General features: G+C 37.3%; 1 pseudogene; it reads right to left on the bottom strand.

Annotated features, from left to right (window-relative positions):
* Window positions 1-2,650: 2,650 nt before the first annotated feature.
* LOC116552147 lies at window positions 2,651-2,976 on the bottom strand (annotated as a pseudogene).
* Between the last annotated feature and the right edge of the window lie 9,413 nt (window positions 2,977-12,389).

Here is a 12,389-nt window from a genome sequence, read left to right as displayed (position 1 = left end):
ATAGAACATTCTTCAGGATAGACCATAGGTGAAAGCACAAAACAAGTCTCATCAAATTTTTAAAAATTAACATCATATAAGTACCTTCTCAGACCACAATGAAATAAAACTAGACATCTACAACAGGAGAAACTTTTGAAACTGTACAAATAAATGGATGCTCCTGTATGACATTGAGACAATGAAGAAATTAACAAGAACATTTTTTAAATTATTGAAACAAATGAAAATGTGAACACAACATGTCAAACATATGAGATACAGCAAAAGCAGTGCTATAAGGGAAGTTTATAGCAGTAAATGCCTACATCAAAAAAGTAGAAATATGCTTTTACTAAGATACAAACTAAAGTAACTAAACTCAAGTAACTAAAAAAGCAAGAATAAACCAGACACAAAATTAGTAGATGGCAATAAATAACAAAAATCAGAGCAGAACTAAATGAAATAAGGACTAAAAAGGTGATACAAAGGATTAATAAAAGAAAAAAATTCTTTTGAAAAGAATAGATAAAATCAATAAATCACTGGCTGGAGTAGCCAATAAAAAGAAAGAAGATACATATAAACAAAATTGGAAATGAAAAAGAAGACATTACAACTGATACCACAATACAAAAGATCATGAGATTATTATGAGCAACTATGTAACAACAAACTAGAAAACCTAGACAAAATGGATAAATTCCTAGACCCACACAACCTTCCAAGACTAAATCAGGAAGGAATAGAAAACCTAAAGAGACCAACAGCAAATAACAAAGTTGAAGCAGTAATAAAAAGTCTCCCAAAAAAGAGAAGTTTAGAACCAAATGGCTTCACTGTCAAATTCTATTAAACTTTAAAGTAGGACAAACATCCAGTCTCCTCAAACTATTTCAAAAAATTGAAGAGGAGAATCTTCTCCCTAACTCATTCTACGGGGCAAGAATTAACCTGATGGCAAAATAAGACACAACAACAACAAAAAAAACCACACACCAAAATCTCTGATGCACATAGATGCAAAAATTCTCCCCAAAATGCTAGCAAACTGAATCCAACAGCACATAAAAAATAATATGCCATGATCAAGAGGGATGTGTCTCAAATATGGTTCAATATATAAAAAATCAATAAACCTAACACATCACAGCAACAAAATGAAGGAAAAAAATTCATACAGTTGATTACATACAATCTCAATTGGTGCAGAAAAGCATCTGAAAAATTCAGCATCCTTTCATGATAAAAAATTGCAATAAACTAGGCATACAAGGAACATACCTCAACGTAAAAAAGGCCATATATGACAAACCTACAACTAACATTGTACAGAATGGGAAAAAATCCAGAGCCATTTCTCTAAGAACTGGAATAAGATGAAAATGCTCACTTTCACCACTCCTATTCAACATAGTAAAGAAAATACTAGCCAGCATAATCAGGTACAAAAAAGATGTAAAAGACATCCAAATTTGAAAAAAGAAGTGTAATTTTACTTTTTGCTGATGATATATGATCTTATATCTAGTAAAATCTAAACACCCCACTAAAGACTCTTTGATCTGATAAATACTTTCAGTAAAGTTGCAAGATATAAAATCAACATACAAAAGTCAATAACATTTCTATATACCTATAATGAACTAGCTGAGAAAGAAATTAAGAAGGCAATCCCATTTAGAATAGCTACAAAAAATACCTAGGAATAATTTTAACTAAAAAGGTGAATCGTCTCTACAAAGAAAACTTAAAAAGCTCCAATGGAAGAAATTGAAGAGGCAACAAACAAATGGAAAGACATCCCATGCTCACGGATTGTAAGAATTAACATCATTTAAATGACTATATTGTTCAAAGCAATCTACAGATTTAATGCAATTCCTATCAAACTGTTTATGTCATTTTCTCACAGACTTAGAAAAAGTCAATTCTAAAATTTGTATTGATCTAAAAGAGCCAGAATAGCCAAAGGAATCCTGAGCAAAAGAGAACAAAGCTGGAAGTGTCACACTACTGACTTCAAAATATATTACAAGGCTATAGTAACCAAAACATCATGGTATTGATATGAAAACAGGCAAATAGACAAGTGTAAGAGAATAGACAATCAAGAGATAAATCTATGTATTTATAGTCAACTGACTCCAACCAACTGACTAAGAACCTACACTGGGGAAAGGAAAACTTCTACAATAAATGGTACTGGGAAAACTGTGTAACCATTTGCAGAAGTATGAAACTAGACCCTTATCTCTCACTGTACAGAAAAATCAACTAATGACAGGTTAAAGCCTTAAATGTAAGATCCCAAACTATAAAACTACAAGAAGAAAACATTAGGGAAAATACTTCAGGATACTGGTCTAGACAAAGATTTTATGGCTAAGACCCCAAAAGCATAGACAACTGAAACAAAAATAGACAAATGGGATTATATTACACTTAAAACTTCTGCATGGCAAAGCAATCAACAGAATAAAGAGATAACTTGTTGAATAGGAGCAAATATCTGCAGACTATTTATCCACCAAGGAACTAATATCCAGAATATGCTAGGAACTCAAACAACTCAATTTTTTTCAAGGCAAAGCTGTTTTATTATCATTCACACTATTTCATAGAAAAAGGAAAGTAGCAAGTGGGTCAGGGTTGTACATTTTTTAAAAAATCCAGGTTTGTAGAGGTCGTGTTATTTACACATGGAAGCAGGGTTGTTCTGGCATCAGCTGCAGCAGCTGCACTTGTCTGACTCCCCTTGGCAGGTGCAGCCCTGGACACACTTGGCACAGCCCACAGAGCAGCAGGAACAGCAGCTTTTCTTGCAGGAGGTGCATTTGTGCTCTTTGCACTTGCAGGAGCTGGCTCAGGTGCAGGAGTAACTGGTGGCACAGGAGCAGTTGGGATCCATGCAGAGCTGAAGAGGCGGCTGGAGTCAGACACAGCTGCATGTGAACTCGCTGACACTTGGAGGAGGCGTGGTCAACTCAATTTTAAAAACCCAACAATCTCATTAAAAAGTGGGTAAAGGGCATGAGTAGACATTTCTCAAAAGACAACATACAAATGGCCAACAGGTTTATAATAAATGCTCAACATCCATAATTATCAAGGAAATGAAAAATCAAAACCACAATGAGATATCATCTTACCCCAGTTAGAATGGTTATTATTTAAAACAAGACAAAAAATAATAGATGCAGGTGAGGGTGTAGAAAAAAAGAGGACTCTTTTACACTGTTGGTGGGAATGTAAGTTAGTACATTCATTATGTAAAACAGTATAGGGATTTCTCAAAAAATAAAAAATAGAGTATTATATGATCCAGTAATCTCACACTGGGTATTTATTTAAAGGAAAGGTAATCAGTATATCAAAGGAATATCTGTACCTTTGTGTTTATTATAGCACTATTCACAATAGCAAAGATGTGGAATCAGCCTAACTGTCCGTCAATGGATGAATGAAGAAAGAAAGATGTGGTATATATGAACAATGGAATACTATTTGGCCATAAAAAGGGATGAAATAATGTCATTTGCAGCAACATGAGTGGAACTGGAGGTCATGATGTTAAATGAAATAAGCCAGGCACATAAAGACAAATATTGCATGTTCTCACCCTTATGTGGGAGCTATAAAAGTTGATCTCATGGAGATAAAGAATGGAATGATAGATACCAGAGGCTCGGAAGGGTGTGTGGGTGGGAGGGAGGGTGATCAAGAGTGATTGGTGAATGGGTGCAAACATAGAGTAATTTAGAAGAAATAAGTTCTGATTTTCAATAGCAGAGTAGGGTGACTATAGTTAGCGCAATGTATTGTGTATTTCAAAGTAGCTACAAGAGATGACTTGAAATGTTTGTGAAACAGAACTCACAAATACTCAAGGTGATGCATACCACAAATACTTTTACTTGATAATTACATATTCTATACCTGTAACAAATACTCACATGTACCCCATAAATATGTAAATTATTATGGGTCAATAAAAAATGGGAACGTTTACCACAGGACTTGACTAAATTAACTTTATTATGTGTACTTAAAGAATAAGAAAGTGGCCTTGGAATGACAGTCGGAGATACAAGAAAGAATAAGAGTGAAGAAATTGGTAAAACATGTAGACACATTTAAACAAAAACGTTCTGCCTTTAATAATAAAAGTATTTTAATTTTAGGGTTTGAAAAAGGAAAGAAATAAAATACCTGACAACAATAACTTGTCATTTAGGAGCAGGGGATCTTAGTCACACATTGTCATACTTGCCTTTTTATATATGCATCTTTGTTGCATATACAGTCAAGAGTGAAAAGTGCAAGAAACTGTATATATATGGTTTTCAAGTGGGATAGAATCTGGGAAATTATGGAGAGATATGTGGAAGCCACTGCCTTTGTGGAAGCTTCTACCTATGCAGGCCAGAAGCCAAGGGCTTGGTGTTGCGCGGGTGGAATTGAACAGTGATTTAGTTTGACTCTGTGTCCTCACTCAAATCTCATCTCGGCCGGGCGCAGTGGCTCAAGCCTGTAATGCCAGCACTTTGGGAGGTCGAGGCGGGTGGATCACGAGGTCAAGAGATCGAGACCATCCTGGTCAACACGGTGAAACCCCGTCTCTACTAAAAATACAAAACATTAGCTGGGCACGGTGGCGCGTGCCTGTAATCCCAGCTACTCAGGAGGCTGAGGCAGGAGAATTGCCTGAACCCAGGAGGCGGAGGTTGCGGTGAGCTGAGATCACGCCATTGCACTCCAGCCTGGGTAACAAGAGCGAAACTCCGTCCCAAAAAAAAAAAAAAAAAAAAACTCATCTCGAATTGTAATCTCTATAATCCCCACATGTTGAGGGAGGGACCAGCTGGAGGTGATTGGATCATGCTGTTCTTGTGATAGTGAGTGAGGTCTCATGCTCTTGCTTGCTCTCTCACCTGCTGCTGTGGAAAATGTGCCTGCTTCCCCTTCCACCATGATTGTAAGTTTCCTGAGGCCTCCCCAGACAGGCAGAACTGTGAATCAAACCTGTTTTCTTTATAATTAAATTACCCAGGCTCACGTATGTCTTTATAGCAGTGTTAAAATGGACTAATACAAACAATGAAGTCAGCAGTTGATATGAGCTTAGAGTAGGAAAGTAAGGACTGTCTGTGATCCACTGAATGTATTTGTGTTTGTCCATTACCACGTCTGACTACTGGGACTTTCTGAGAGTAATAACCTCCATGTGGTGCTTGTTTTCCAAATGCTGCACAATTTCTTTCATTGGCCAATTCTAACCCTATAGTAAAAAAGATTCTGGGATGTGTTGTTTTCACTGTGTGGGGGGGTCCCCAAGACTATTCCAGGTTTGATGATTTGGCTAGCAGGACTCACATGATTCAGCGTATAGTCATGCTCATGGCTATGATTTATTATGGTGAAAAGATTCAAAGGAAAACAAGCAAAAGGAAAAGACACAATGAGTGAAGTCCAGAGGAAGCCAGGTACAAACTTCCAATAATTCTTCTCCAGTACAGTCACACACATACTTAATTCCTCGAGCAACAATTTATGACAGCACATTTGAAACGTTGTTTCCCAAGGGAGTGTGTTAGAGACTTAGTGCCCAAGGTTTTTAGTGAGTACTGGTCAAATAAGTACCCTCTGCCTAGCATGAACCAGCATTCCAGACTTGGAGAGTAAAGCAGATGTTCAGTGAAAATCATATTGTTTGTACAAACAGTCTAGGCACAGCCAGCCATTCTTATCAGTTCTGGGAATGTTGGAAATCCTCTCAAAATCCAGGTCCCCAGACAGCAATTCAAAGCCAGCTTTCCAAGCAGGATGTTTTAAGGCAGCAGTCTCAGGCTTGCTATGTTAAGTCTTTCTGCATAGGGCCTGACACCTGGTGCTTTACTGCCCAAGTCAAAAACAGACAATCCAGCACATGGTGCTAATAAAGAGAGAGACAGGGTGTCTAGCAGCCAAAAATATCAATCCTTCAATACAGAAGTGATTATTATGCTCACTACACTTTGAAAGCATTGGGTAGATACCATACATTTTCTTCTGTGGGTTTGGAGGTATACATCATGTTCAGGAGAAAATTTCTCTGTTCTTATAAGTACCGTCTTGCCCACCTGGTAAGCTGGGAAATGGAATTTATAGATATTGCTTTAAAAGTTGAAGTAACAAAATATTTAGCAGTTATGCTTATCTTAGCTATATGCTTTTCAGTTTGTTGTGACAGAACTAATCCCTTGCATTGCAGGGTAGTATTGGTAATCCCTATGAGTTTCACATACTTTCAGCCAAACAAGTAGTTGGGACTGAGGCTTTAAGACAATCTGATTTGATGGTGACTTAGTATGTTATGAGAAATTATGACTCAACTTTTAAGATACTTTCTTCTTTCAATGTTAATAGTGCAACTAATCCAAAAATGCCTGGTAAAAATGTGAATAGGTGTTATATTTTTTTACTTTTCAAATTTAAAGTACATAAAGAAATTTCTTACAGAAAGAATTTCTTTACATAATTTCTTACATAAAGAAATTATGTAAAGAAATTTCTTAAAGCATGTAAAGAAATATCAGATTCTTTGATAAACATGATCATAATTGGCAATTTGTTATGTTCTTGTGTTGGAATTTTGCCTTTGTAATGTCTCTGGTGAGACTTCATTTGGTTGGAAATTGCCTTTCAGTTAATCTTCTTTTTTAAGAAAAGAAACTCGAAATTATTCTTTAAAATGTTATTGAAGCAACATTGCCACATTTAAAAAAATACTTAAAAATTAGCTTACACAGTGAAAACTGGTATAGAAGTATCAAAATAATGTAACCAAGGAGGAATCTCATTTCATTCTCTTTTAATTTGGCTTATCATATTTGTAATGACTAATTTCACATGAAAAAATACACTGCAATAAGTAATTTAATAACCTGTAATCAGAGTCATAATGTCAAATGCTTGTGATATAGTACTTGGAAATTAAAAAGATATTGGGACATCTGAATCCAATACTTCAATGGAAAGGTTACCATGAAAGGCCTTCTGATATACAAAATAGTAATGCATGAAAAGAGATAATACATATTTCTTTGAATGTATGGTTGATCTCATAAGAAAAAAAGGGAAATCCCCAGGGATTGAAAGACTGGCTTCCAGGGAGTTGGAAACCAGAATGGTTAGCTGCAGCTGACAGGATGACTTCCCAGGGTCTTTTGACAATGTTGACATTCAAGAGACTTGTGTTTTAAAGGTAGTTTGGGAAACATAAGATTTTGGGTCTATGGAAAGGTGGGAAATTGGAAGTAAGAATTCTCTCACAGATAGAGCCTAAGATCTGGAGGGACTACATGGTCAGGAAAAAGGTGGATTAGAATAAATTATCATTCCAGCCAAGGGACATGTTGAGGTTCCCTGTCTGTTCAGTTTTGGACTCTGAGTGTGGAATGAAAGACTCCCTTGAGGATTCAAGCATGCTGTCACAATTTCAAAGTTCCCATCTACACTTACTGACAACGTCTGGGAAATTCCAAGTAAATATATTTTCTTGAAGTCCTGACTTAGTAAACTGGGACACCCAAAAGATGCAGAGATAAATCTCTGGAAAAATGCACCCTTGTCCCAGACATCGCAGGATTCCTTCAGAAAAAGCCCACCCAAAGGTAAGCAAGAATCAGCAGAATCACAAAAGCGGAGAATGATACTCCCCACTAAGAATTTCAGATAATAGCCGGGTGCAGTGGCTCAAGCCTGTAATCCCAGCACTTTGGGAGGCCGAGGCGGGTGGATCACGAGGTCAAGAGATCGAGACCATCCTGGTCAACATGGTGAAACCCCGTCTCTACTAAAAATACAAAACATTAGCTGGGCATGGTGGCACGTGCCTGTAATCCCAGTTACTCGGGAGGTTGAGGCAGGAGAATTGCCTGAACCCAGGAGGAGGAGGTTGCGGTGAGCCGAGATCGCGCCATTGCACTCCAGCCTGGGTAACGAGTGAAACTCTGTCTCAAAAAAAAAAAAAAAAAAAAAAAAAAGAATTTCAGATAATAAAATTATTCATACGTAATACAAATAATGATGTTAAAATGTTTAAGAGAATAAAAGATGGACTAAAAAACTATGAATACAAAACAAGCAATTAAAAATTATCAGATGGATTTGAAAAGTAATCAAGTAGACCTTAGGAAAAAAATATATAAAATTAAAAACCCAATGGATAGATACTTTAAAATCTACCTGCAATAGCAATATCTATCTTAAATGTTTTATTTATATTCCTTTCTCTTTTTTTTGAGACAGGGTCTTGCTCTGCTGCCCAGGCTGGTCGGGTGCTGGATTTAAATAGTTTTATAAGTAAATCATATCAAAACATTTAAGAGAGCGGATGTGGTGGCTCATGCCTGTAATCCTAGCACTTCAGGAGGCTGAGGCAGGAGGATCATTTGAGGACAGGAGTTCGAAGTCAGCGCAGTAATGTAAGGAGACACTGTCTGTACAAAAAAAAAAAAAAAAAGAAAAAGAAAAAAAGGAAAATTAAAAAAAATTATCTGGATGTGGTGGTGCATGCCTGTATTTCCAGCTGCTGAGGAGACCGAAACAGGAGGATTGTTTGAACCCAGGAGTTCGAGGCTGCAGTGAGCCATGATTGTACCACTGCACTTCAGCCTAGGCAACAGAGATCCTGTCTCAAATAAAGACCAAAAAAACAAACACAAAAACAAACCAAAACCGAAAATTAAAACAAACAAAGAAAACACAACATTTAAGGACCAGGTAACCCTAATCTTATTCATACTTCTACAAAAAATAAAATGAGAAGGCATCCCTTACATGCTTCTATGAGCTTAACATAACCTTAGTTTCCAAACCAAATGCAGTTGACTGAACAATAATACAGGCCAATTTGTAGATGACACTTATGATCACAGTTTCCAAAACTCATATAGAAAATATTAGCAAGTTGAATCCAGTGTTGTATTACGTGTAGCAGAAACAGCCAACACAGGTTTGAAGAAAATGAAGAAGGTGAGAGGACTTGCCTTAGTATCTATCAAGACCTTTTGTAAAAATGTTAAATAAATAGAAAATGGAACAGAATAGAGAATCTCACAACAGACCCAGATACATGGAATCTTGGCACATGATATCCTTGCATGTTAGTAGAGAGGTTTGGACCAGTAATTAAATGGCCTAGAGAAACTATTTATCTGCTTATTCACACTGGGGCGAGGGAGAAAGGGAGATCTACATTTCTGGGTGGTTCAAAGAACTTAAAGTAAAAAGTAAAACTGTAAAACTTTTAGAAGAAAACACAGGATAATATCTTCATGAGTTGGTGAAGGTAAGCATTTCTTAAACAGGACACAAAAAGCCATTTGGCAGTATCTATTCAAGTGGAGGATGTGCAGACCTGCGTACCCTACCATTTATGGTACACTCCTGGGTTTATGGCATAAAGAGACCTTCAGCCATGTGTCCTAGGAAATTCTGACATGAACATTCAGAGTAGCTTTCTTTAGGATAGCAAAAATATTGGGAACAATCTAACATGGTCTTTAACTGAAAAATAGAAATATCTGTAGGTTAGTAATTCAATAGAATTAGATACCTTTTCCAAACATAATGAGGACCAACGAAAGCAGGATGTGGAAAAGTACGTATAGGTTGGGTGGGTGGCTCATGAGTGTAATCCCAGCAGTTTGGGAGGCCAAGGCAGGCGAATCACTTGAGGCTGGGAGTTTAAGAAAAACCTGGCCAACATGGTGAAACCCTATCTCTACCAGAAAATACAAAAATTAGCCAGGTGTGGTGGCTGGTGCCTGTAATCCCAACTACTTGGGAGGCTGAGGCCTGAGAATCAATTGAACCCTGGAGGTGGAGGCTATGGTGAGCTGAGATCATGCCACTGCACTCCAGCCTGGGCAACAGTGAGACCCTGTCTCCAAACAAAAAAAGAGATAAAGATAAAAGAAAAGTACATATAGTATGATACTAGCTATATAAAGTTTTTTTAGGCCGGGCGCGGTGGCTCAAGCCTGTAATCCCAGCACTTTGGGAGGCCGAGGCGGGTGGATCACGAGGTCAAGAGATCGAGACCATCCTGGTCAACATGGTGAAACGCCGTCTCTACTAAAAAAAATACAAAAAATTAGCTGGGCATGGTGGTGCGTGCCTGTAATCCCAGCTACTCAGGAGGCTGAGGCAGGAGAATTGCCTGAACCCAGGAGGCGGAGGTTGCGGTGAGCCGAGATCGCGCCATTGCACTCCAGCCTGGGTAACATGAGTGAAACTCCGTCTCAAAAAAAAAAAAAAAAAAAAAAGTTTTTTTAAAAACCTACAAAATAATACTGAAAAATTTCCATATGTAATAAACATAAATAAATGCATGGAAATGATAAATAGTAAAACTGGGTGACAGTTTTCCCTAGGAAGGAGGAAAAGAGAAAGCAAAATGTAATTGGGATGAAGTGCACAGGTAGCTTTAAATGTATTTGTGATGCTTTATATAACAATAGAAATATTTTTTAAAAAGCAACTGAGAGGGAGATGGAAAACTGTTTTACTGTTATTATAAATTTAAAAATTAAACATTCAATGAAATTTATCTTCCATTACTGAAAAGGTTAGGGGCAATTTATGATAAACAAGAAACTATCATTAATGTGAGGTCACAGCTTGTAAAAATAAAATCCACTTTCAAAAGGTAAACATAATATTTTAATAATAAAGATATTAAAAATCATTTTTCCTCAGTCCTAAAGGCAAATTTAAGGATAGAATCTCTCTACATCCCCTTTTTTGTATAATAAGATTTTTTTTTTTTTGAGACAGAGTTTCGCTGTTGTTACCCAGACTGGAGTGCAATGGCACAATCTCGGCTCACTGCAACCTCCGCCTCCTGGGTTCAAGCAATTCTCTTGCCTCAGCCTCCCGAGTAGCTGGGATTACAGGCGTGCACCACCATGCCTAGCTAATTTTTGTATTTTTAGTAGAGAGGGGGTTTCACCATTTTGGCCAGGATAGTCTCGACCTCTTGACTTCGTGATCCGCCCGCCTCGGCCTCCCAAAGCGCTGGAATTACAGGCATGAGCCACCGTGCCCGGCAGCATAATAAGATTTTTATTGATACGTAATATTTGTACATATTCGTGGGATACATGTGAAATGTTGATACATGCATAGAATGTGTAATGATCAAGTCAGGGTGTGTAGGCTATCCATCACCTTGAATGTTCATTATTTCTTTGTATTGGGAACATTTCAAATCTTCTTTTTTGGCAATTATGAATTATGCAATGAATTATTGTTAACTATAGTCACCCTACTGTGCTATGACACATTAGACATTCCTTCCAGCTAATTGCATGTCTGTGCCCATTCTCCACCCTCTAGTCCTCCCTACCTTTCACCCCTCCCAACACACCCTTCCCAGCCTCTAGTATCTATCATTGTACTTTCACCACCATAAGATCGACTTTTCCAGATCCCACATATGAGTGAGAACATTAAGTATTTGTCTTTCTGTGCCTGTCTTGTTTCATTTAATTTAATAACCTCCAGTTGCATCCATGTTACCACAAATGGCAGGATTTTATTCCTCTTCTACGACCGACTAGTGTTTCATTGTGTATATAAACCACAGTTTCTTTATCCATTCATCTGCTGATAGGCAGTTAGATTGATTTCATATATTTGCTACTGTGAATAGTGCTGCAATAAACATGCTGTGCACTATCCCTTTTGTTTTGTTTTGTTTTGTTTAGAGGCAGGGGTCTGTCACTCTGGCTAGAGTGCAGTGGGCGTGATCATAGCTCACTGCTGGCTTGAACTCCTGGGCTTTAGGGATTCTCTTGCCTCAGCCTCCTTGAATAGGTGGAACTACAGGCATGCCCTACTGTGCCCAGTTAACTTTATATTTTTTATTTTTGGTAGAGACATGGTCTTGCTATGTTTCCCAGGCTGGTTTCAAGCTCCAAGCTTCAAGAAATCCTCCTACCTTCATCTCCCAAAGTGCTGGGATTACAGGCATGAGCTGTAGCACTTGGCCAGGTATTCTTCTGATATACTGATAAATCTTAATTTTATACAAAATATTGAAATAGGCTTACATCCCTAATATTGGCTACTTTGGAGGTAACAATACTATTCTGGATATGTAACCTTAGATATGTTTGCTAAACAGTCAATCCTAATATATTGTCATCATTTTTCTTCAGTTATTATAAATTTTACAGCTCATAATACCAAATTTACCTAATATTAATTAAATGTATATATTAGGCTTATAACTTCCTCTCTTAAAACTAGGATTTTGACTTTATTTAATATTATTCTGATTGTCATCTGTATCATAATAAAAAAGAACCAGCAGTTTTTCTAATCTCTGACTTCCTTGTGTCTTACTGATAATTTTG

The sequence above is a fragment of the Sapajus apella genome, unplaced genomic scaffold, assembly GCF_009761245.1.
Source record: "Sapajus apella isolate SASKATOON/1434 unplaced genomic scaffold, GSC_monkey_1.0 scaffold11, whole genome shotgun sequence".
Classification (NCBI taxonomy): Eukaryota; Metazoa; Chordata; class Mammalia; order Primates; family Cebidae; genus Sapajus; species Sapajus apella.
This window is presented reverse-complemented; position numbering and strand designations above follow the sequence as displayed.